This window comes from Salmo trutta, chromosome 10 (assembly GCF_901001165.1).
Source record: "Salmo trutta chromosome 10, fSalTru1.1, whole genome shotgun sequence".
In the NCBI taxonomy this organism is placed as follows: domain Eukaryota; kingdom Metazoa; phylum Chordata; class Actinopteri; order Salmoniformes; family Salmonidae; genus Salmo; species Salmo trutta.
Window position 1 is genome coordinate 36,906,785 of NC_042966.1, and position 25,950 is coordinate 36,932,734.

Sequence of the window (25,950 nt, forward strand, 5' to 3'; positions counted from 1 at the left end):
ACATTCCTAGTGGGTCAGAAGTTTACATTCACTCAATTAGTATTTGGTAGCATTGCCTTTAAATTGTTTAACATGGGTCAAACGTTTTGGGTAGCCTTCCACAAGCTTCCCACAATAAGTTGGGTGAATTTTGGCTCATTCCTCCTGACAGAGCTGATGTAAATGAGTCAGGTTTGTAGGCCTCCTTGCTCGCACACGCTTTTTCAGGTCTGCCAACATTTTTTTTATGGGATTGAGGTCAGGGCTTTGTGATGGCCACTCCAATACCTTGACTTTGTTGTCCTTATGCCATTTTGCCACAACTTTAGAAGTATGCTTGGGGTCATTGTCCGTTTGGAAGACCCATTTGAGAACAAGCTTTAACTTCCTGACTGATGTCTTGAGATGTTGCTTCAATGTGTCCATACATTTTCATTCCTCATGATGCCATCTATTTTGTGAAGGGCACCAGTCCCTCCTGCAGCAAAGCACCCCCACAACATGATGCTGCCACCCCGGTGCTTCACGGCTGCGATGGTGTTCTTCGGCTTGCAAGTCTCCCCCTTTTTCCTCCAAACATAACGATGGTCATTATGGCCAAACAGATCTATTTTTGTTTCATCAGACCAGAGGACATTTCTCCAAAAAGTATGATCTTTGTCCCCATGTGCAGTTGCAAACTGTAGTCTGGCTTTTTTTTATCGCTGTTTTGGAGCAGTGGCTTCTTCCTTGCTGAGCGGCCTTTCAGGTTATGTCGATATAGGACTCGTTTTACTGTGGATATAGATACTGTTGTACCTGTTTCCTCCAGCATCTTCACAAGGTCCTTTGCTGTTGTTCTGGGATTGATTTTCACTTTTCACACCAAAGTACGTTCATCTCTAGGAGACAGAACGCGTCTCCTTCCTGAGCGGTATGACGGCTGCGTGGTCCCATGGTGTTAATACTTGCGTACTATTGTTTGTACAGATGAACGTGGTACCTTCAGCCGTTTGGAAATTGCTCCCAAGGATGAACCAGACTTTCTGAGGTCTCTGCTGGTTTCTTTTGATTTTTCCATGATTTCAAGCAAAGAGGCACTGAGTTTGAAGTTAGGCTTTGAAATACATCCACAGGTACACATCCAATTGACTGAAATGATGTCAATTAGCCTATCAGAAGCTTCTAAAGCCATGACATCATTTTCTGGAATTTTCCAAGCTGTTTAAAGGCACAGTCAACTTAGTGTATGTAAACTTCTGACCCACTGGAATTGTGACACAGTGAATTAAGTGAAATAATCTGCCTGTAAACAATTCTTGGAAAAATTACTTGTGTCATGCACAAAGTAGATGTGCTAACCAACTTGCCAAAAATATAGTTTGTTATATATAATCTGTGGAGTGGTTGAAAAACAAGTTTTAATGAATGTATGTAAACTTCCGACTTCAACTGTATACAATACGAACACACACACACACGCACGCACGCACGCACGCACGCACGCACACACACACACACACACACACACACACACACACACACACACACACACAAACAGTTGACCAAGACACCAGTCTCTCGTTGAGGAAAGAAATATTTATTAATAACTGCAGTAATCATGATAATAACTGTAATAATAATTTAACGATCATAATAAATATTACTGTATTTCTGAAGCACATTGAAAGCATACACAAAGTAGAACAAAACAGGGAACAGAAACCAAATGCCAAAGTTAGAGTACAGGTTCTGAACAGCTCAACATGTAATCTCTTGAAATTGATCAATATATCTCTTTATTTATGTATTTTGTTTACCTACTCATCTTTTAATCTATTTGACCTTGGAGCAATTGCCAAAAAAGAAGAAAATAAAAACAGAAATAGATGTGTTTGAAGCACATGAAGAGTCGTCGTTTTGAATTTCCAGTAATACAACGTTCTGACATAGACAGAAAAAGGAGCATCTGTACATTCGGAATACAAAAGCACCACATTTATAAGCCGTAAACAGATAGATAGACAGACCAACACAAACAGAATGGAAGGGTTTCTCTTTCACTGCGTCAGCTTACTCCTACACCACTCTAACCTTTGTGCTTTTGGGGGACTGCAGAGGGCGTTGTGAACTAGGATGGTGACGGATGGGGACGGATGGGGACGGAGATCGATAAACTATAGGGGAGGTAGGTCTGTGGTTTTGGCTTAGGGGTTTGAGAGCTGGTTCGGGTACTACTGGGTCTGAACTGGGTCTGAACTGGGTTGGGTTTTGGACTGAGGTTTCTGGATTCAGATGAGACGGGGGTCTGGGTTTTTGCATTAGGGTTTAGGTTGTAAACAAATCGGGAAGTTCGAGGAAACCGACATTTGGTTTTTGTAAGGAAGCTTGTGGATTTTCAGGAAGCCATCATTGGAATGAGTGTTGGATGTGGGCTTTGGGTTAGGGGGCACAGAGGTATACGTAACTTTAGGAGCAGCGGGTAGGGGTACGGTACGGTACGGTAAATAGCCTCAGACAGTAACAGAACTATAGTGAAGGATGCTTCACACTTGTTTGGGCCAAATCCTAACTCAAGATCTACACACTTAAATCACATGTTTGCATAAGGTCCTCAATGACATCAACGTCTTGCAGAGTTACGTTTTTTTTATTTCAAATGAGAATTAAGCCATTTCAGAGCAAATATCAGCACACAGACACACTACCACCGCTTTCAGCGGTGCTGGGAATATAAATTATTAACAATTTTCTATGCTCAATGACAAAATGTATCCCTGCACTAACATTCACTTCTGCACGTTTATTTGAATGTGTAAGTCCGATAGACCGACATATTCACAAGCGTGCAGTGGTCAACGTGTGCACAGGACTAATTTTGTAACCGCTTTTATCATACATCTCTTTCCCCAGGGTTCACCAGCGGGTCTACATCTAAACAGGAAGGAAGTCTCAAACAGACCCAAAAAAATAACAGCAGTAGAATCAGATTATCAGGATAAGTAAAACCCCTTAAAGATCTCAGCTCTCAGATCTCTGTTAGAGTGACATCATAGTTTTTAAAATGTATTTATTTGTTTGCTTGTCTTTTTTAATACATGAGGTCTCAGTCTCTCTCAGTGCCAGTGCAGATGTGACTTCACATCAAGAGTCCCTTGAGCTTTGCAATGACAACTTGACAACGACAGATTGAGTGGTTAGAGGTGGACAGAGTTGTTTCTCTTTGACACACACACACTTTACTGGTTCAGGTCTCATTATTTATGCTACATGCATAACTAACATACACCTGTTAGTTAACATGTTAACAAACAAACAGCTGTCCCCTGTCCACCTGTGAAGATACCCGTTCTGTCTTCTCTGAGGACAAGAATGCAGCAAAGTAAGGTTCATTTATCCGGAACCTTCCATCCATTACACTGCGGGGAAACGTCCGTTGACCAGCCTGTCACATACAGTCACACCTGAGTCCAGGGAAACGTCCGTAGACCAGCCTGTTAGATACAGTCACACCTGAGTCCAGGGAAACGTCCGTAGACCAGCCTGTCAGATACAGTCACACCTGTGTCCAGGGAAACGTCCGTAGACCAGCCTGTCAGATACAGTCACACCTGTGTCCAGGGAAACGTCCGTAGACCAGCCTGTCAGATACAGTCACACCTGTGTCCAGGGAAACGTCCGTAGACCAGCCTGTCAGATACAGTCACACCTGTGTCCAGGGAAACGTCCGTAGACCAGCCTGTCAGATACTGTCACACCTGTGTCCAGGGAAACGTCCGTAGACCAGCCTGTCAGACACAGTCACACCTGTGTCCAGGGAAACGTCCTTAGACCAGCCTGTCAGATACAGTCACACCTGTGTCCAGGGAAACGTCCGTAGACCAGCCTGTCAGATACAGTCACACCTGTGTCCAGGGAAACGTCCGTAGATCAGCCTGTCAGATACAGTCACACCTGCGTCCAGGGAAACATCCATAGACAAGCCTATCAGATACAGTCACACCTGAGTCCAGGGGTAGCAGCTCATTGTGGTGTAGGGAAGCTTGATGTGCAGCAGAGGCTAAGGTGAACTCAGAAAGGAAAGAGAGCTCAGATTTTTACAGTACCATCCTGTCCTCCAATCAGAGAGGAGAGGGATAAGGAGTCCCTTTATTCCCAATCTTCAAACCTGGATCCTCAACCCTCCTCTTGTGTATAGGTCACAAATCCCCTCCAACACAGATCAAGGTGAGTCGGAACCCTCCCTCCCTCACCACCACCCCCCACCCACTCTCAGCACTAGTCCCTCACTTGGTCCTCACTCACTCGCTCTCTCTCCCTCTCTCCCACCTCAGGAGAGAGAAGAAGAATAAATACAAAATAGATCAATATTTAAAAAAACACATTTGATCTTGCACACAGGACAGACTGTGATGCTCCTCTCCTGGTGTTCTTGTTCTCGTCAGATGTGAAAAGCCTTGGTGCGAAGAGTTCTGACTGATCCAGTAAATGATTACACGGTTCTTATCTGGAGGACGTCTGTCTGCAGGGCACTGGTGTGCTCCACATAATACCCTCCCCACTTGTTCCTACGTAAAATACCCTCACCAGTCGTATTGGCATCGGTGTGACTGTCTGAAGTCCAGCATTTTATCAGATGAAACGTTCTGCTATATTATCATCGTGTAGTGTACTGCATATACATTGTACTTTGACATTTTTTTTATATATATATAACGACATTCACATAAAAAGTTTTTGGAAGTTACATTCAATAGCGGAACCAAAGGAGGAGTAAATAGACAAACAGGTAATAACACTACACAGGTATAGAAATCTCCCAGGAATGGTCGACAGTGCATTAAGTCCGGCGCCCATAAAATCATAATATCGATAATCAAAAATCAAAGGGCGAACTTAATTCCAAGGGTTGCAGATCACAAATAGATATATTTATATTCATCATATATATAAATGTTTTTTTTTTTCTTACTCAGTAATACAGTAAATGTAACATTAGTTAATGGCTACAATGGACTTTTCCCCACCATGTCTGACAGCATGTTATTAGTACAATGTTTAAATATAGAAGGATGTTACTAAAGTAGAGCTCGATATAAATAGAACGTTTAAAAGAGAATTGAATAAATCTTTATCGGTTGGTTTTGCGACCCGTCTGACGGAACCGTCAATCCCTTTCTTCTCTCTGTCTCTCAGAACAATCCTGAGCCCATATCGAAGACGGATGTAGGAGTCAAACTGCATCCCAAATGGCACCCTATTCCCTATATAGTGCTCTGCTTTTGACCAGTATTGCACTGTATAGGGAATAGGGTGAATGTTGGGATACGTCGATGGGGTGTAGACAGCTCCCATGTTTGTAATTTATAGCTACATATCCAACCCGCCCACAACCCTCACCCCGACACAATGTACAAAAGAAGCTGTTTGTTTACTACACATCACAGCCACCTCAACCACAACACCACAACAACATGTTTTGGTAGCAACGCTGGGGTTTGGAGGCGCTGTTGTGGCCGACAGCAGACATGCTCCCTGGACATCTACATACTGTATGTAGGATCTTCATTTGATTACCCTGTTGCAGGAAAATATTTCTGCAATGCAGGACATTTAAAACTTGTAGTGTATTTTGTACTTGTAGTGTATTTCCACTTTGAAATTTCACACTTGATTTTCCCTTACGAAATTTTTTCAGACGCCACAAAAATCTCCATTCATTATAATCCACATTATAATTAAAATGTCCTGTTGCTGTATGATTATTTTCCTGCTGTAGGAGACTGGCTCAAATTAAGATCCTCCATCTGTAAATGCAATACAGTGGGTGTTCCCTGACTTTATACAGGCTTCTCTGCTTCCTCTCTGCTAAAAACCTTCTTCTTCTTCCTTGGCTTTGATATTGGAGCATTCAGGGGGTCTTTTAGTTCAAGCTACAGAGATACAAAGTGGACTGGAAGCGTAACCTGTAGAGGAGCTGTTTTTCAAGTGGAAGGAAGCTCTACACTAGAGTTTAACTGTCCCCCTTTATATGACATCACTTGTTGTTTTCACATGACCCACAGGAAGTAATTCATTCTAAATAGTCAAAGATTGTTGACTGCCGAGCGAGGTTGACCTGTAAACGTGGCCCAAATGGGTCAGAGTTTGTATGTAATGTCGCACGTTATCACCTTTCAAACAGTGAACCAAGGACATTTGTGGAAGATGCAGCCTAGCTCTCATTCGCCTGCCATTTGGTGTCGTTGCTATGGCATTACCGCAGCGTTACTGTGGCATTACCATGACGACCAAATAAGAGTCATGTCAGGCGGACAAGCAACCCCTCACCACCAGCGTCTTGGCCCCCACTGGCACATCAGCCTGCCCTCCCACCCCCCCCCCCCGGTCCGCAGTGGGAAGGGGGGGGCAAGGATGTCATCACTCACCCCCCCTTTCTTCCAAACTGCCACATTATACATCTCAGTTTTTTTGTTGAATTTTTTTAAAACATACATATACATTACATATAATATATATACATTCTTTCGTTTCTGGAAATCATAAACTTAAAAAAGTTTAGAAAAATACAATTGTTTTAGGATGACCTCTCTTGGTCTCTTCCGCCCAGCAAGGCTTGTCCCAGGGTAAGCTATGTGTCGCTCTGTCCCTAAAACTGGAGGTGTACTGGTTTAGGCCATTGCTATGGTGCTAGGCCAAAACATCTTCCATCCATTCTCCCCTGTAGACCTTGATAGAAGGGGTCCTGACAATGGCCTCTCTTTTTACATTTTTTGTTGGTTTCCTTTATGGTTTTTTTGTGTGTTCTTTCTTCTTCCATGTTGTGATCCTACTAGTCTTTCTTTTATTTACTAGAATAGAAACACAAACAGGTCAATAGCAATGGATGTTTTTTTTTTCATCATATATATTTTGATATTGTATATTTTTTTCAACAAAATACTTTTTCATATAATACATTCCTAGTAGGAGCACATGGGACATTGAATACATTTCTAAAGTTTAGTGACAGCTATATGCATACACTGTCATAATCCATATATAAAATCATGGGACTTTGAATATATTTCTAAAGTATAGTGATAAATCTGCATAAAATGTCATAATCAATATATACAACCAAAATGTTTAATTCAAATTTTAAAAAACAATACAACTTATAATAAAAAAATATATATAAAGTATAAAACAATTCAAATCAGTAACATTTGAACTAGTTTAAATGTAATAACATTGACGCTGAGATCACGAGTTGAGACTGTGAATAGAAAAGATACACTTTAACATTACATAGTGGGTAACTAACAGTGGAATAACATGTCATTACCCTGTAACAGGCTAGAAGTTAGTAAACACAGTTATGGAGCAACTACCACTTTTATGCTAACATTTCCTTGTATTTTCGTACCATTAAATGAATTAACAGTGGTAAGTGCCTTTTAATTGCCTGTACTTACATAGCAGGTAATTACATGGTAATCACATTGTAATTAAACAGGTTTTTCCCTATGGCTAATAATACTACAGTATATAGGTTCTAGGTTACAGATAGGTCATGCAAAGTGCTGTCACAAAATACAGTTTTATAGTTCAGCAGCTGAAAGAGAAAGAGAGAGGGATAGAAAGACAGAAAGATCGTGAGAGAGAAAGAGAGAGGGATAGAAAGACAGAAAGATCGTGAGAGAGAAAGAGAGAGGGATAGAAAGACAGAAAGATCGTGAGAGTGAAAGAGAGAGGGATAGAAAGACAGAAAGATCGTGAGAGAGAATGTGACAAAGAGAAAGTGAGAGAGAGAGAGAGAGAGAAAGAAAGAAAGAGGCAGACAGAAAGAAAGAAAGAGAGGGGGAGAGAGAAGGGGATAATCCCTGCAGAGGGAGAGAATTCTGCGATACAGCGTGGATTCTGTTGACAGGCTACATGACCGGGACTCAGATACAGTTCAAATCCGGGAGACGAGAGGAGGAGGTGAGGAGAAGAGGGGGAGAGAGGAGAGGATGAGAAGAGGGGGAGAGAGGAGAGGACAAGGAGAGAGTCCTGGGGGTTCTTGTCTCGACAGAACCTCTTTAATTCAGGGAGATGAGTGTCGGGCGCGTCAATCTTCAGAGGGAGAGCACAGAGGCCGACTTTAATTTCAGCAGTACTTTGAAGTCCCTCACCCCCTCCTCCCCCCTCCTCCCCCTGTTCCTCGTGGTCCTCCGGAGAGAGGAACCCAGAAACCAGCACAGCTGTGCCCTGGCTTCACCAATCAGCCCCAATAACGCTTCCCTCTCGTCTCCTGTATCAGCCGCCCCCCCCTGGCCTCACGCGGGAGGGCCTTAAAAGCCCTGCTCCACAAACAAACACAGAAATACAGTCAGCCTTCCGCAGAGGGAGGAAGGGACAAGGGGGAGGGAGAAAGTTAGAAGAATAAGAACAGAAAGAAGAAGAACAACAGCAGTGTGAATCCCTCTGGTCGTCAGTGTGGTGAAAGCTCTCTCTCTCTCTCCCCCCTCTTTCTCCCCCCCTCTCGCTCCCTCTCTCGGAGAGCGGAGGTGACAACATATTAATCACCTCGGGCAAATAACTCCCGGAGAAGTTAATGGGTTGAGAAGCCTCTCCACCGCAGCCCCCCCACCCCCAGCCCCCCCACCCCCAGCCCCCCCACCCCCAGCCCCCCCTCAGCTCCCTCCACCTGCCCTTGTGTGTGTGCTTTAGCAAAGACTTCCTCAAAGAAAGAGAGAGAGAGTGATAGATGGAGAAAGATAGAGGAACAGAGATTGAGATGGACAGAGAAAGAGGAAAAGAGAGTGCAAGAGAGACAGAGAGAGAGAGAAAGAGAGTGAGAGAGACAAAGAGAGCGATAGAGAGAAAGAGAGAGAGCGAGAGAGCGAGAGTGCGAGAGAGAGAGAGAAAGAGAGCGAGAGAGAGACAGAGAGCGAGAGAGAGAGTGCGAGAGAGAGACAGAGAGAGAGAGAAAGAGAGAGAGAGATAAAGAGAGAGAGAGAGAGAGAAAGAGAGCGAGAGAGAGACAAAGAGAAAGAGAGCGAGAGAGAGAGGGAGGGAGAGAGACAGAGAGAAAGAGGGAGAGACAGACAGACAGACAGACAGACAGACAGACAGACAGACAGACAGACAGACAGACAGACAGACAGACAGACAGACAGACAGACAGCGAGTGAGAGAGATAATTCACAAAATGGGGCAAACACCAAATTAAGACTACATGCAGAATTCTGAAAAAATATCCTCTCTCTACAACGTAGAACACCAAATAATGCATGCAGAGCAGAATTAGGCCGATACCCGCTAATTATCAAAATCCAGAAAAGAAACGTTAAATTCTACAAGCACCTACAGAAAAATGAACTTGGAGAAGAGCCCCCTAAGCAAGCTGGTCCTGGGGCTCTGTTCACAAACACAAACAGACCCCACAGAGCCCCAGGACAGCAACACAATTAGACCCAACCAAATCATGAGAAAACTAAAAGAAGATTACTTGACGCATTGGAAAGAATTAACAAAAAATAGAGCAAACTAGATTGCTATTTGGCCCTAAACAGAGAGTACACAGTGGCAGTATACCTGACCACCATTACTGACCCGAAATTAAGCTTTGACTATGTACAGATTCAGTGAGGATAGCCTTGCTATTGAGAAAGCCGCCGTAGGCAGACATGGCTCTCAAGAGAAGACAGGCTTTGTGCACACTACCCACAAAATGAGGTGGAAACTGAGAAGCACTTCTTAACCTCCTGCCCAATGTATGACCATATTAGAGACACATATTTCCCTCAGATTACACAGATCCACAAAGAATGTGAAAACAAATCTAATAACTCCCATATCTTTTGGGTGAAATACAACAGTGTGCCATCACAGTAGCAAGATTTGTGACCTGTTGTAAATACAACCTATATTTATATTTATTTATTTTCCCTTGTGCACTTTAACCCTTTGCACATCGTTACAACACTGTATATAGACATAATATGACATCATCTTTATTCTTTTGGAAGTTTTGTTAGTGTAACGTTTACTGTTCACTTTTTATTTCACTTTTGTTTCTTATCTATTTCACTTGCTTTGGCAATGTAAACATATGTTTCCCATGCCAAAAAAGCCCCTTGAATTGAAATTGAAAATTGAGAGAATGAGAGCAAGAGACAGACAGACAAACAGAGACATAGAGAGAGAGGGGGGGGGGCAGAGGGGGACAGAGAGATACAGAGAGAGACAGAGAGAGGGGAGGGCAGAGGGGGACAGAGAGAGAGAGAGAGAGAGAGAGAGAGAGAGAGAGAGAGAGGGGGACAGTAGAGAAAGAGAGAGGGACAGAGAGAGAGAGACAGAGGGACAGTAGGGAAAGAGAGAGGGACAGGGAAGAGGGAGAAAGAAGTGAGTAGAGTTGATCGTGTGGGCTGGATCATCTGTCATGTTTAAAACAGCAAAGCAGAGTCACCTTGCGTTACCTTTCTTTGTGTAATTGAATAAGCATCCTTGAAAGAATAGACAAGCGTGAAGCCTGAGTTGTTTAAAGACAAAGTATATTGAGTTTGAGGATCAACACTTAAATAGGATATATACTTTTGCTTCATATTGACTTTGATAAATCAGTGTCTCCCTTCATATCGGGCCTACATTAACGAGAACATTTCTCTTCTGTTCAGAGGCAGAGCAACAGTGGCATACAGTACCAAGTAATGATACAGTAGTGTAGCCTGTTACAGGAACGTTTCTGAGCATATCTGAAAAAACTCAAAATGTAATAACACACAAGACATACAGTAATAACACAGTAAATACATTGTGATGATGACCACTTGACAGGGGAGAAGACGTACAGTACACATACAAAAGAGAGTTTGCAATACATGTGCACATAAATACAGTAATTTGAGGATTTTTTTTTTTGCTTGTTTGTTTTTATAAAATATTTTTTAAGAAATGTAAAATGGCAGAACAAAGTTGCACAAAACACACATTTAAACGACTCCGTTCTCTGTTAGCGACACACAATGAAAAATGTCGAATGAATCAACACACACAAAAAAAGCACAACAGAAATAGCAGATTTCTCTTCCTATGTCACAACTGCACCTCAAGTTTGGCTTTTTTTTCAATGGTTATGACAATGTGATTCCTATAGTCGAGTTTCTGAATAATTTGTGGGCCATGAACTGGATCTCACTTGGCTATAGGACTGTGGCTCGTTTCAGAACATCTACCACAACACTGTCACCTGGTATTCCATTGAGAAAATATGTCTCTGTTACTTTACATGGGAGAGATAACTTTGATTTATCAAGCAGACAAACTTCCCAGCCAGCGAGAGTTATATAAACATGAGTGTGGGCTGATGGTGGTGTATGGGCTATGGAAATTGACTTGGGTCCAGCGGAATGGCAATAAAGTATGAATAAATGGATTGTGGGGGAAGAGGGAGAGACTAGCTGAGAGAGCCGATGGCAGCCATTTTGTGGTTGGCTCGTGGCCCATGGTGCCATCTTACAAATGACTGCATTAACAGAGCCAATTAAAGTGGCAATCATTTAATGGCCACCTACGCAGTCGTGCGAGACTGGGACTTTCATCACGTCAATCGGCCGTAAGGCAGTAATATTCAGTTAGAGCAATCTGGCCAGTGGACCGACTCAGCTCTGCTCTACTCTCAATAAAACATGTCTCCATGTCTCCACTCAGCACTGACTGGGTATTAGGAACAACAGCTCTAGGAGGAGAGGAGTGATTCATTTGAAAATAAATACACTGAATCGCTTTCATTTAATGGCAGCTATCAATAGTAGATATTTGTAGTTGTACGAAAAAGTTTAAAAAAAAAAAAAATTAATAACTGGGAATATTTGTGAAAAATGTAAATCATATTTAGGAGAATAAATGTTTTATTTGCTACAAATTTTTCTAAATGTATTTTGGTTTTCATAAACTAAAGAAAACATGCTTTTCAGGACCGACTTCTCTCCGTTCACCCGAAACGAAGGTGCAGACGGAGTGATGGGGAAATGGAGGTGCAGACGGAGTGATGGGGAAATGAAGGTGCAGACGGAGTGATGGGGAAATGGAGGTGCAGACGGAGTGATGGGGAAATGGAGGTGCAGACGGAGTGATGGGGAAATGGAGGTGCAGACGGAGTGATGGGGAAATGGAGGTGCAGACGGAGTGATGGGGAAATGGAGGTGCAGACGGAGTGATGGGGAAATGAAGGTGCAGACGGAGGGATGGGGAAATGAAGGGGCAGACGGAATGATGGGGGAAATGAAGGTGCAGATGGAGTGATGGGGAAATGAAGGTGCAGACGGAGTGATGGGGAAATGAAGGTGCAGACGGAGTGATGGGGAAATGAAGGGGCAGATGGAGTGATGGGAAGAAAGGAGAAAAGAATAGGTTTTATCAACCAACATCCTTCCCTATCTAGCCTCTGCAGTCATACTACCCAGAATGCTTTTTCCTCCAAGCGCTCTTTGAGTTTTAGGAGCATCGTAAAGGGAAACAGAGCTAGAGTCGTTTAAAATTGGGCTTGTCTACTTCAAAACAGAAATATAACAAAAAGCAACAAAAATGCAAAACAACATCAAAATAAAACAATTTGTCAGAGACGTTCTCCTCCTCTAGGTTATTTGGACACAGTGTATACACACATACACATACACTTCACATGGTCATCTGACCAAAGTCACAAAGAATGACAAGATAAGCCATAGTTGCGTCTACACCGGCACCTTTTCCCTACATAGTGCACTACTTTAGACCAGGGCCCATAGGGAATAGGGTGCACTACTTTAGACCAGGGCCCATAGGGAATAGGGTGCACTACTTTAGACCAGGGCCCATAGGGAATAGGGTGCACTACTTTAGACCAGGGCCCATAGGGAATAGGGTGCACTACTTTAGACCAGGGCCCATAGGGAATAGGGTGCACTACTTTAGACCAGGGCCCATAGGGAATAGGGTGCACTACTTTAGACCAGGGCCCATAGGGAATAGGGTGCACTACTTTAGACCAGGGCCCATATGGTGCCAGCACTCTGTCTCTCCCCTTCAGTATTCCAACAATGAAGTTAAAATCTTTTTTTAAAGTCATAAAATGTCACCACTGTTTAACCCACTGTTTAACCCACTGTTTGACCCACTGTTTGACCCACTGTTTAACCCGCTGTTTGACCCACTGTTTAACCCGCTGTTTAACCCGCTGTTTGACCCGCTGTTTGACCCGCTGTTTGACCCGCTGTTTGACCCGCTGTTTGACCCGCTGTTTGACCCACTGTTTAACCCACTGTTTAACCCACTGTTTGACCCACTGTTTAACCCACTGTTTAACCCACTGTTTGACCCACTGTTTGACCCACTGTTTGACCCACTGTTTGACCCACTGTTTGACCCACTGTTCGACCCACTGTTCGACCCACTGTTCGACCCACTGTTCGACCCACTGTTCGACCCACTGTTCGACCCACTGTTCGACCCACTGTTCGACCCACTGTTCGACCCACTGTTCGACCCACTGTTCGACCCACTGTTTAACCCACTGTTCGACCCACTGTTTGACCCACTGTTTGACCCACTGTTTAACCCACTGTTTAACCCACTGTTTGACCCATATAGATCATGATACATGTTTGTGAAAGGAATAACATTTTGTTTTATTTTTTAAAACTTTTTCTCGATTTTCTCAATCTAATAATAATAGATAATATCACTATAATCCATTTGATATACTAATCAATACTATGCTGTAACACTTACAATTCTATAATAACACACAAGTACTGTATGTAAATGATTATAGGGAAAAAATAACATTGTGTAAAAATACAAAAAACAAGGAAAACAAGAGTCATTTCGGGAAGAATTTAGTAAAGTGCCAAGAGGAAGATATATAAGGAATGAAATATATAGTAATACTAAGATTATTCATAATAAAAGTCAACATATGCAACACGAGAGAATTATTTACATAAAGAAATCAGAACAGCAGCAGAGTTGATATCCTTCTACCACAGAACAGCTGTTTTTACTTTGTGAGGTCAAAGGTCTATTGACAGTCATGTAGACGGATACGTTTGACGATAAGAATATGTTGTATAATATGAATACTGATATATTTAAGGTGGATGTGTAAGATTTTGTTTGGGCTGGATATATTTGGCGCGTGAGCCGAGCTGGTCAAAGACGTTTTGTCATGAAACACTGCCAGGGTTAGAGTGTAGGACGGGAACAGTCAAACAATAGCTAGGCCATTGAGCAGGCATTAGGATGGGAACAGTCAAACAATAGCTAGGCCATTGAGCAGGCATTAGGATGGGAACAGTCAAACAATAGCTAGGCCATTGAGCAGGCATTAGGATGGGAACAGTCAAACAATAGCTAGGCCATTGAGCAGGCATTAGGATGGGAACAGTCAAACAATAGCTAGGCCATTGAGCAGGCCTTAGGATGGGAACAGTCAAACAATAGCTAGGCCATTGAGCAGGCATTAGGATGGGAACAGTCAAACAATAGCTAGGCCATTGAGCAGGCATTAGGATGGGAACAGTCAATGTCATATATTTAAATTTGTTTACATATCTTCTAAATATATGGCTCTGGTTACAAACATTGAGGATCGAAGATAAATTGGGTGACGGACACAAAAGCCAGTCAGACACATGTTTATGAATGAAGGAGTAGAATGACACATAAAGAAACACTACTAGTTCAACCTAGTTAAAGGGAAAGGGGGATACCTAGTCAGTTGTAGAGGGAAAGGGGGATACCTAGTCAGTTGGAAAGGGGGATACCTAGTCAGTTGTAGAGGGAAAGGGGGATACCTAGTCAGTTGGAAAGGGGGATACCTAGTCAGTTGTAAAGGGAAGGGGGGATACCTAGTCAGTTGTAAAGGGAAGGGGGGATACCTAGTCAGTTGTAAAGGGAAAGGGGGATACCTAGTCAGTTGTAAAGGGGGATACCTAGTCAGTTGTAAAGGGAAAGGGGGGATACCTAGTCAGTTGTAAAGGGAAAGGGGGATACCTAGTCAGTTGTAAAGGGGGATACCTAGTCAGTTGTAAAGGGAAAGGGGGGATACCTAGTCAGTTGTAAAGGGGGATACCTAGTCAGTTGTAAAGGGAAAGGGGGGATACCTAGTCAGTTGTAAAGGGAAAGGGGGGATACCTAGTCAGTTGTAAAGGGAAAGGGGGATACCTAGTCAGTTGTAAAGGGAAAGGGGGGATACCAAGTCAGTTGTAAAGGGAAAGGGGGATACCTAGTCAGTTGTAAAGGGGGATACCTAGTCAGTTGTAAAGGGAAAGGGGGGATACCAAGTCAGTTGTAAAGGGAAAGGGGGGATACCTAGTCAGTTGTATAGGGAAAGGGGGGATACCTAGTCAGTTGTAAAGGGGAATACCTAGTCAGTTGGAAAGGGAAAGGGGGATACCTAGTCAGTTCTAAAGGGAAAGGGGGATACCTAGTCAGTTGTAAAGGGAAAGGGGGGATACCTAGTCAGTTGTATAGGGAAAGGGGGGATACCTAGTCAGTTGTAAAGGGGGATACCAAGTCAGTTGTAAAGGGGGATACCAAGTCAGTTGTAAAGGGAAAGGGGGATACCTAGTCAGTTGTAAAGGGGGATACCTAGTCAGTTGTAAAGGGAAAGGGGGGATACCTAGTCAGTTGTAAAGGGAAAGGGGGGGATACCAAGTCAGTTGTAAAGGGAAAGGGGGATACCTAGTCAGTTGTAAAGGGGGATACCTAGTCAGTTGTAAAGGGAAAGGGGGGATACCTAGTCAGTTGTAAAGGGAAAGGGGGATACCTAGTCAGTTGTATAGGGAAAGGGGGGATACCTAGTCAGTTGTAAAGGGAAAGGGGGGATACCTAGTCAGTTGTAAAGGGAAAGGGGGGATACCTAGTCAGTTGTATACGGAAAGGGGGGATACCTAGTCAGTTGTAAAGGGAAAGGGGGATACCTAGTCAGTTGTAAAGGGAAAGGGGGATACCTAGTCAGTTGTAAAGGGAAAGGGGGATACCTAGTCAGTTGTAAACATAAAGGGGGGATACCTAGTCAGTTGTAAAGGGAAAGGGGGGATACCTAGTCAGTTGTAAAGGGAAAGGGGGGATACCTAGTCAGTTGTAAAGGGAAAGGGGGATACCTAGTCAGTTGTAAAGGGGATACCTAGTCAGTTGTACAGGGGGATACCTAGTCAGTTGTAAAGGGAAAGGGGGGATACCTAGTCAGTTGTATACGGAAAGGGGGGATACCTAGTCAGTTGTAAAGGGAAAGGGGGGATACCTAGTCAGTTGTATACGGAAAGGGGGGATACCTAGTCAGTTGTAAAGGGAAAGGGGGGTACCTAGTCAGTTGTACAACTGAATACATTCAACTGAAATGTGTCACTCTGAATCAGAGTGAGGGGGGGGGGCTGCCATAATCAACATCCACGTCTACGGAGCCCGGGGAACAGTGGGTTAACTGGCTTGTTCAGGGGCAGAACGACACGTTTTTACCATGTCAGCTCGGGGATTCGACCCCAGCAACCTTTCGGTTACTGGCCCAACGCTCTAACCACTAGGCGTGAGGAAGTGGTGTACGAGCCGTGAACGAGGTTCTTAAGTTTGACATTTAGCAGAAGCCCAAGGACATGGGAGGTTATGAGACAACCCCTAGACGTAGAGGATGAAGAGAGAGGTGAGGGAGGAGAGAGTTTATCCAATCCATATTTCCCAATGGCCTCCTCCTCGTTGGAACAATAGAGAATCTGCAGTAATGGACACAACAGCCATGGCATTGGACAAAAGAGGTGTGTGTGTGTATCTACGTGCATGTGTGTGTGTGTGTGTGTGTGTGTGTGTAGCCAGTCTGGTGTATCTTCCAATGAGATCAGTGCTTATTGACTGAGCTCTGTTGTCTCTAATCTGTTACTCTCCTCTACACAGTCTTCTTCCCTCGACACCCACCACAACTGACTCCCCTCTATACCATCCCATTACACTGCGCACGTGTGTGTGTGTGGATGAGAGTGTCTGTTTGTCTGTATAAGTGTGCAGGTGTGTGTGTTTGTGTGGGTGTGTGTGTGTGTCCTCCTAGACGAGGGGAATAACCAGCGTTGTAAGAGGTTGTGGGACGAAGAGATCCTATTTCACAACAAGGTTATTGGTTCACCTCCCTCACCATTCTCACAATTACCTGCTCTCTCTCTCTCTCTCTCTCTCACGCTCTCTCGCTCTCTCTCTCTCTCTCTCTCTCTCTCTCTCTTCCTCCCTCCCTCTTTCTCCCTCTCTCTCTCACCAGTGACTGGACTTATTTAAACACTGCAGGGCCTGTGGGGGGGGGAAGTGTGTGTGGAGTTACCTTGAGGGAGTGTCCGTTGCAGACAGAGAGAGTCAATCTCAGAGAAATGAAAGAGAAGAACACATTCTTAAAGTGATGGAAAGATGTCTTTAAGACTCAGTAACACTGAACATCTTCTCCTGTGGGAGTCCTAACATCCTTCCTAATGTCAATCACAAATCTAAGAGCTTCTCTCCGCCCTCCCACCTCTGCACCTGAGGGATGTTTCCCTAATGGCACCATATTCCCTTTATAGTCCACTACTTTTGACCAGAGCCTCTAGAGTCAAAATGCTCTGGTCAAGAGTGGTGCAATACTGCCACTTGGGACACACCCTAGGTCTCAGGGTGGGACAGTGTCTGGGACTGGAACACAGCATTCTACCATGTAAGGTAACAACTCACTGGCCTAATCAACATGTGCCCTTCTCTCTTTCATATTTTACAAGCTTGTAGGGCGGCAGGTAGCCTAGAGGTTAAGAGAGTTGGGTCAGTAACCAAAAGGTCACTGGTTCAAATCCTCTAGCCAGCAAGGTGAAAAATGTGCCCTTCTGCCTTTGAGCAAGGCAGTTAACCCCCAACTTCTCCCTGGACACCGTGGATGTCAATAAAAGCAGCCCCCGCACCACTCTGATTCAGAGGGTTTGGGTTAAATGCAAAAGACACATCTTGGATGAATGCTTTCAGTTGTACAACTGACCAGGTATCCCCTTCTCCCTGTGCAGTAAAAAAACATTAGCCTTTCTCTTAAATCTTATATGTACCATTTGAATAACAGCACAAGTAACCTTCAACATGCTCTTTGTTGAATAGTGTTACTTATTCTAAGATATAGTTCAGTTTGGCAAAATAATATAATGAATATGAATTGAAGATACTGTATGTAATGACTCTCTTTCTAAAAAGAAAAGCTCACCAGTGAAATATCATCTGTTGTAATGTTGCAGTATTATTGCTTATTTTGTAGAAAGCCGTTCTGTGGAGATACCAGGATACCTTCTGCTTTTGGCTCAGTGTCACAATCAATGCTCTCGCTCTGGCACACTGCTGCTGCCATACAGCAATGGCAGCCATAGCTTCTCCTTCTCCCCCTCTCTTCTTACTGCACATCATTCTAGGATACATCACTTCCTGTCAGCCATTTTGTCGCAGATCAACCTCTTTTAGCTGAGTGCGTTTATGTTTATGTCATTAGCCTACGAATTCTCAGGTCTACAAACTAAACTCTTGGGCTACGTCCCAAATAGCATCCTATTTCCTAAATAGTGCACTACTTTTGACCAGATCCTTATGGGCTCAGGTGAAAAGTAGTGCACTGCATAGAGAATAGGGTGCCAAATTGAATGGCTGTATCATTTACTTACTTAATAAAACCCAGTTTGAAATGTGTTGCTTCAACGGGAATTGCTGAACATTAGCACTCTTAATGTATATTGGGAAAATGACTAATTGCAACATTAAGAGTAGTGACCCATTCCACAGGAACCTAGTTTGATAACATAAACTCAGAGGGATATAAAGTAGCAGCGTTTTGTTTTTTTCTGTTGGTAAATTCCCTCGGTATGATTCCCATTATACAGGCGTTATACAGACAATATCAACCTATTGTCAAACTATTACAATACAATTTTTTACGAGATTATAATTTCTAATCATTAAATGTGTTAAATTAATGACAATAATTTGGCTTTATTGGAAAGAGAGAGAGAGAAAGAGAAAAAGAGAGATCTATTCCCTCAACTTTTCTTTCTTTCTCTCTTTCTTTCTTTCTTTCTTTCGCTACAGCACCACCTTCTTTCTCACATTCTAGAAACCACCAATCTCAACCCAGAGCAATACATTTAAATCAATACAGGAAATAAACAAGAGCATTGTTATTTCCAAAATCGGTACAGTACATCGATGACAGACAATGCATATAGTCAGATAAAACTCTTAACAGGAGACATCAACTTGAGAGTCTTGACAAGGGGGTCATGTGTTTTGTTGACCTGGAGTTGTTTTGCTCTAGTTTTAGTTTTCCATTGAAGAGGAAGGAGGTGTTTAGTTTGATGTATTTTTTATTTTTTTCTGGGGGCGGAAGGAGGGAGGAGGGGGGCGTTTGTCCCTCTCTCTCGCTCTAGTACGGAGTGAAGCGACTGCAGCCTCCTCTGTATAGGCTAGCCTGCAACATCAAAGATGAAAAAAGCTCCAATCAGTATTCAGTATAGGAAGCTTGGGTTATATGCCGCGTTCACGTGCTAGTCGGAATTAGGAAACTGACATTTCTGACTTGTTAACTGGTCAAACGTGGCATGTATATAACCTGTTAGTAAGTCGGAAATGTACGATTTTCTTAATTCCGACTGGCATGTGAACGCCGCAATATAATACTATATTGGCTTCTTCTTTTTCTCCCTCAAAACTTTCTTCCCTTTTTTATTTTGTTGCAATGGTTGGAGTGCTGGTGGAGATTTAGAGGAGATGGGTACCAGAGACTTGGAAGTGACTGTGTTTGTGTGCACGCGTACAGTATGAATGTTTTGTTATGTTTGTGAGAAAGGAATGGAAGGACTTGAGAAGTGATTAGTGGTATGATTCAAACTAAGCAGTGACTAAATTCTCAAAAGTTTTACTCCAGTCTTCAATTGAAACTACAAACTCTAAATAGGTCATTGAATCAGATATACAGTAGTTAATTCTCTTTCATGTCCAGATCACGATTTATACCAAGCCTGCACCACTCTCTCTTCCCCCGATCTCTCTGCCCCTCCACCCCTCTCTCTGCCCCTCCACCCTCTTTCTGTCCCCCTCCACCCCTCTGTCTGCCCTCCCCACCCATCTCTCTGTCCCCACCTACCCCTCTCTCTGCCCCCCTACCACTCTCTCTGCCCCATACCCCTCTGTCTGTCCCCCCCACCCCTCTCTCTGCCCCCCTACCCCTCTCTCTGCCCCCCTACCCCTCTCTCTGCCCCAAGCATGTTAGCCAAGTATCCTAGTACAGACCTAGTACATCAAACATCATTATATATAATTAAATATTTCTCTCTCCCTGTCATTCTCTCTCAGTAAGCGGTCGTGCTTGTTCAGTGGGTCTACAAGATGGCATTTTGCCATCTTGTGTATTTAGTCACTTCTTGTTCTTCCTTAGGGCTCGATTCAATCCGTATTGCGGAAGTTCAGTGTAATGTTTCCACTTTTTACGGAGGCTGCATTTATGGTAAACGCTAAATCTAGGTCTTAGTGTTTGGTCCAGATTGATACTTTACCTCACCCTCTTCTATTCCTATTCAGCACCTCAATCTTTCTCCAAATATACTGTCATTTTTATTGTAGTGGTGTATGGATAAAAGTTTGTTTTGTTTTGAATTCACTGTGTTTAGAAATGTGCAGTGTAATGTGTAATGTAAAGTGTAATGTAATATAATGTAATGTGTAATGTAATGTAATGTAATGTGTAATGTAATGTAATATAATATGTGTAATGTGTAATGTAATGTAATATGTGTAATGTAATGTGTAATGTAATATAATGTAATGTGTAGTGTAATGTAATATGTGTAATGTGTAATGTAATGTAATATAATGTAATGCTTAATGTGTAATGTGTAATGTAATATAATGTAATGTGTAATGTAATATAATGTAATGTGTAGTGTAATGTAATATGTGTAATGTGTAATGTAATGTAATATAATGTAATGCTTAATGTGTAATGTGTAATGTAATATAATGTAATGTGTAATGTAATATAATGTAATGTGTAATGTAATGCAATATAATGTAATGCTTAATGTGTAATGTGTAATGTAATATAATGTAATGTGTAATGTAATATGTAATGTGTAATGTGTAATATAATGTGTAATGTAATATAATGTAATGTGTAATGTAATATAATGTGTAATGTAATGTGTAATGTGTAATATAATGTGTAATATAATGTCTAATGTAATGTGTAATGTAATATAATGTGTAATGTAATGTGTTCTGTGTAATATAATGTGTAATATAATGTCTAATGTAATGTGTAATGTAATATAATGTCTAATGTAATGTGTAATGTAATATAATGGAATGTGTAATGTAATGTGTAATGTAATGTCTAATGTAATGTGTAATGTAATATGTAATGTAATATAATGTAATGTGTAATGTGTAATGTAATATAATATGTAATGTCTAATGTAATGTGTAATGTGTAATGTAATATAATATGTAATGGGTAATGTAATGTGTAATGTAATATAATGTAATGTGTAATGTGTAATGTAATATGTAATGTAATGTGTAATGTAATGTAATATAATATGTAATGTAATGTGTAATGTAATGTGTAATGTAATGTAATATAATGTAATGTGTAATGTAATGTGTAATGTGATGTAATATAATGTAATGTGTAATGTAATATAATGTAATGTGTAATGTAATGTGTAATGTAATATAATGTAATGTGTAATGTAATGTAATATAATGTAATGTCTAATGTAATGTAATATAATGTAATGTCTAATGTAATGTGTAATGTAATATGTAATGTAATATAATGTAATGTGTAATGTAATGTAATATAATATGTAATGTGTAATGTGTAATGTAATGTGTAATGTAATGTGTAATGTAATGTAATATAATGTAATATAATGTAATATGTAATGTGTAATGTGTAATGTGTAATGTAATGTGTAATGTAATGTAATATAATGTAATATAATGTAATATGTAATGTGTAATGTAATGTGTAATGTAATGTAATATAATGTGTAATGTGTAATGTAATATAATGTGATATGTAATGTGTAATGTAATGTGTAATGTAATGTAATGTAATATAATATGTAATGTGTAATGTGTAATGTAATATGTAATGTGTAATGTGTAATGTAATGTAATATAATGTGTAATGTGTAATGTGTAATGTAATGTAATGTAATGTAATATAATGTAATGTGTAATGTAATATGTAATGTGTAATGTGTAATGTAATATAATGTAATGTGTAATGTGTAATGTGTAATGTAATATAATGTAATATGTAATGTGTAATGTGTAATGTGTAATGTAATGTAATGTGTAATGTGTAATGTGTAATGTAATATGTAATGTGTAATGTGTAATATGTAATGTAATGTGTAATGTGTAATGTGTAATGTAATGTAATGTAATGTAATGTAATATAATGTAATGTGTAATGTGTAATGTAATGTAATGTAATGTAATGTAATGTAATATAATGTAATGTGTAATGTGTAATGTGTAATGTAATGTAATGTAATGTAATGTAATGTGTAATGTGTAATGTAATATAATGTGTAATGTGTAATGTGTAATGTGTAATATAATGTGTAATGTGTAATGTAATGTAATGTGTAATGTGTAATATGTAATGTGTAATGTAATGTAATGTAATATAATGTGTAATGTGTAATGTGTAATGTGTAATGTAATGTAATGTAATGTAATATAATGTGTAATGTGTAATGTGTAATGTAATGTAATATAATGTGTAATGTGTAATGTGTAATGTAATGTAATGTAATGTAATATAATGTGTAATGTGTAATGTGTAATGTAATGTAATGTAATATAATGTGTAATGTGTAATGTGTAATGTGTAATGTAATGTAATGTAATGTAATATAATGTGTAATATGTAATGTGTAATGTAATGTAATGTAATATAATGTGTAATGTGTAATGTGTAATGTAATGTAATGTAATGTAATATAATGTGTAATGTGTAATGTGTAATGTAATATAATGTGTAATGTAATATAATGTGTAATGTGTAATGTGTAATGTAATGTAATGTGTAATGTGTAATGTGTAATGTGTAATATGTAATGTGTAATGTAATGTAATGTAATATAATGTGTAATGTGTAATGTGTAATGTGTAATGTAATGTAATGTAATGTAATATAATGTGTAATGTGTAATGTGTAATGTAATGTAATGTAATGTAATATAATGTGTAATGTGTAATGTGTAATGTAACATAATGTGTAATGTAATATAATGTGTAATGTGTAATGTGTAATGTAATGTAATGTGTAATGTGTAATGTGTAATGTGTAATATGTAATGTGTAATGTAATGTAATGTAATATAATGTGTAATGTGTAATGTGTAATGTAATGTAATGTAATGTAATATAATGTGTAATGTGTAATGTGTAATGTGTAATGTAATGTAATGTAATGTAATATAATGTGTAATGTAATGTAATGTGATGTAATGTGTAATGTGTAATGTGTAATGTGTAATGTGTAATGTAATGTAATGTAATGTAATATAATGTGTAATGTGTAATGTGTAATGTAATGTAATGTAATGTAATGTAATATAATGTGTAATGTGTAATGTGTAATGTGTAATGTGTAATGTGTAATGTAATGTAATGTAATGTAATATAATGTAATGTGTAATGTGTAATGTGTACGTGCAGCTAAGAAAAAGGGAGGTCAATTTGGAAGGAGAAAAAATAAGTGAATGAATAAGGGAATAGAGAAACACAGTTTTAATTAAGTAAATGAAGAAGAACAAATGGTTGTATAATTAATGAAGGCTTTTAGCTAGCAGCTGCACGATGGGGGGGGGGGGGGGGGTTGCGACACGTATCACGCGCGTGCCTGCACACAACACCCTGCACATCTGTCTAAGGTAAGAACTCTATACAAATCAGCTTCTCCGACAGAGCTAAAGGGAGCTGGGTGCCATGGGGATCATTTGTCTGTCTCTATTTTTCTTTCTTTCTTTAATCTCTCACGGCACGCCACTGCGCCAGCTTGATGGTGGTTAATCTTTGGAGGAAGTCCCTACTCACACCCGCGAAAGAAAACAAATAGTTATTTATTTTTGTCTCTTTTTTTTCGGGGGGGGGGCTCTCGTTTATTTTTTTTTCATCTTTGATGTTAGCTGCAAAAGCTAGCTAAAAACAAACATTAACCAATTAACTATTTCCTCCTGTGTAAATTGAGGAGAATCCTCTCATTATGGAGGACGTAGCAGTCTCATTGGGATTTTAAGAGCTTCAGGCCAATGACATTGAAAAAGGGACTTAGAGAATAAGGCAACAACATCTCTGGTTCATTTACCGAAGTGGCAACAGCTGTTGAACCTCACATAGAAAACATGCCATAAAAAACTCACACAGTGACAGAGTCAGCTGCTTCTATGAAATCAAAGCATTTCAACTCTCCTCCCAAGTGTCCATTCTACTTTCATTTATATGCATCCGTACATAATAAGTATATATTACATGATATAAATACAAGTCATGATACATGTATCTTCAAAACTCTCTGTAGTGCTTGGTCTATTACACTGCATCCTACATGGTTCCCTTTTCTCTATATAGTGGACCACTTTGACCAAGTCCCCATAGGGAGTAGGGAGCCCTGTGGGATGCAGTGTTAAGTGTGTTTTACGTTTTAGTAAGCAGTGGTCATGGTAACAGAAGAGGACAGAGGACTCACCATAGTGCCCACACTGTACGTGGCTGCTGGACCAATCGTGTGGTGATATGGGTCCGCTGTTGCATAGACTCTCCCATAACTGTATGGGAGAGAGGTTAGAGGAGAGAGACCACACCATCGTCTTAAAGTTTATCTCAGGCTACATACGTGAAGTGTGTTCAGGATTCATTTTAATCAATGACATGATGTTTATTGTTTTAGACAAAAAAAAACAGATATTCATTCACATTCAAATTGATAATGAATGAATTGTTTATTCTAACGGACCTAACCCCAAACAGGAAGCATCCGCACATGAGGTTTGATTAAATTAAAGCCCTTAAGAGTTTTGATAACAGACAATTAGTGTCGAGACAGAAAAAATGTGAACATGAGACACTACCGTACTGGTGTCCGGAGACTAGATCTCTTAGAAACGTTACAGACAGCCCAGCCTCTGGTGTCCGGAGACTAGATCTCTTAGCAACGTTACAGACAGCCCAGCCTCTGGGGTCCGGAGACTAGATCTCTTAGAAACGTTACAGACAGCCCAGCCTCTGGTGTCCGGAGACTAGATCTCTTAGAAACGTTACAGACAGCCCAGCCTCTGGGGTCCGGAGACTAGATCTCTTAGAAACGTTACAGACAGCCCAGCCTCTGGTGTCCGGAGACTAGATCTCTTAGAAACGTTACAGACAGCCCAGCCTCTGGGGTCCGGAGACTAGATCTCTTAGAAATGTTACAGACAGCCCAGCCTCTGGGGTCCAGAGACTAGATCTCTTAGTAATGTTACAGACAGCCCTGTGGGATAGACATGCTATAAATGTACATCGTAAAGGTGAGAGTGTGGGATTGCAGTGATTTGTTTTACCCGTTTCAATTCATGAGAAAAGGGAGTGAGTGTTTTATCTTCTGATAGTGGAATGGAGGAATGTTAAACCAGTCAGATAGACAGAGGGAGTATATATAGAGAGAGAGTTAAATTGAATTGAGAGAGAGAGTGATGAGAAAGAAAGAGGGATACAGGTATATGAAAAAGGTGAGTGGGAAAGAAATTAGACTTGTGACACGAGAACAGAGTGTATGAAGCAGAAAGAGTAGGAACAGAAAGAGGGGAATATTGGCATAACCCTAACCCAGCGTCGTCTGGGTTAGGGGAGGGGAGGGCGCCCAGCGTCGTCCGGGTTAGGGGAGGGGAGGGCGCCCAGCGTCGTCTGGGTTAGGGGAGGGGAGGGCACCCAGCGTCGTCTGGGTTAGGGGAGGGG

At 40.9% G+C, this 25,950-nt stretch overlaps 1 long non-coding RNA gene across 1 annotated transcript; it reads right to left on the reverse strand.

Annotated features, from left to right (window-relative positions):
- Window positions 1-6,734: 6,734 nt before the first annotated feature.
- On the reverse strand, window positions 6,735-24,812 carry LOC115201681 (uncharacterized). Its single transcript, XR_003879791.1, has 2 exons — window positions 24,707-24,812; window positions 6,735-6,809 (listed from the first exon to the last, which is right to left on the reverse strand). It is a non-coding gene; the product is annotated as an uncharacterized LOC115201681 (long non-coding RNA).
- Between the last annotated feature and the right edge of the window lie 1,138 nt (window positions 24,813-25,950).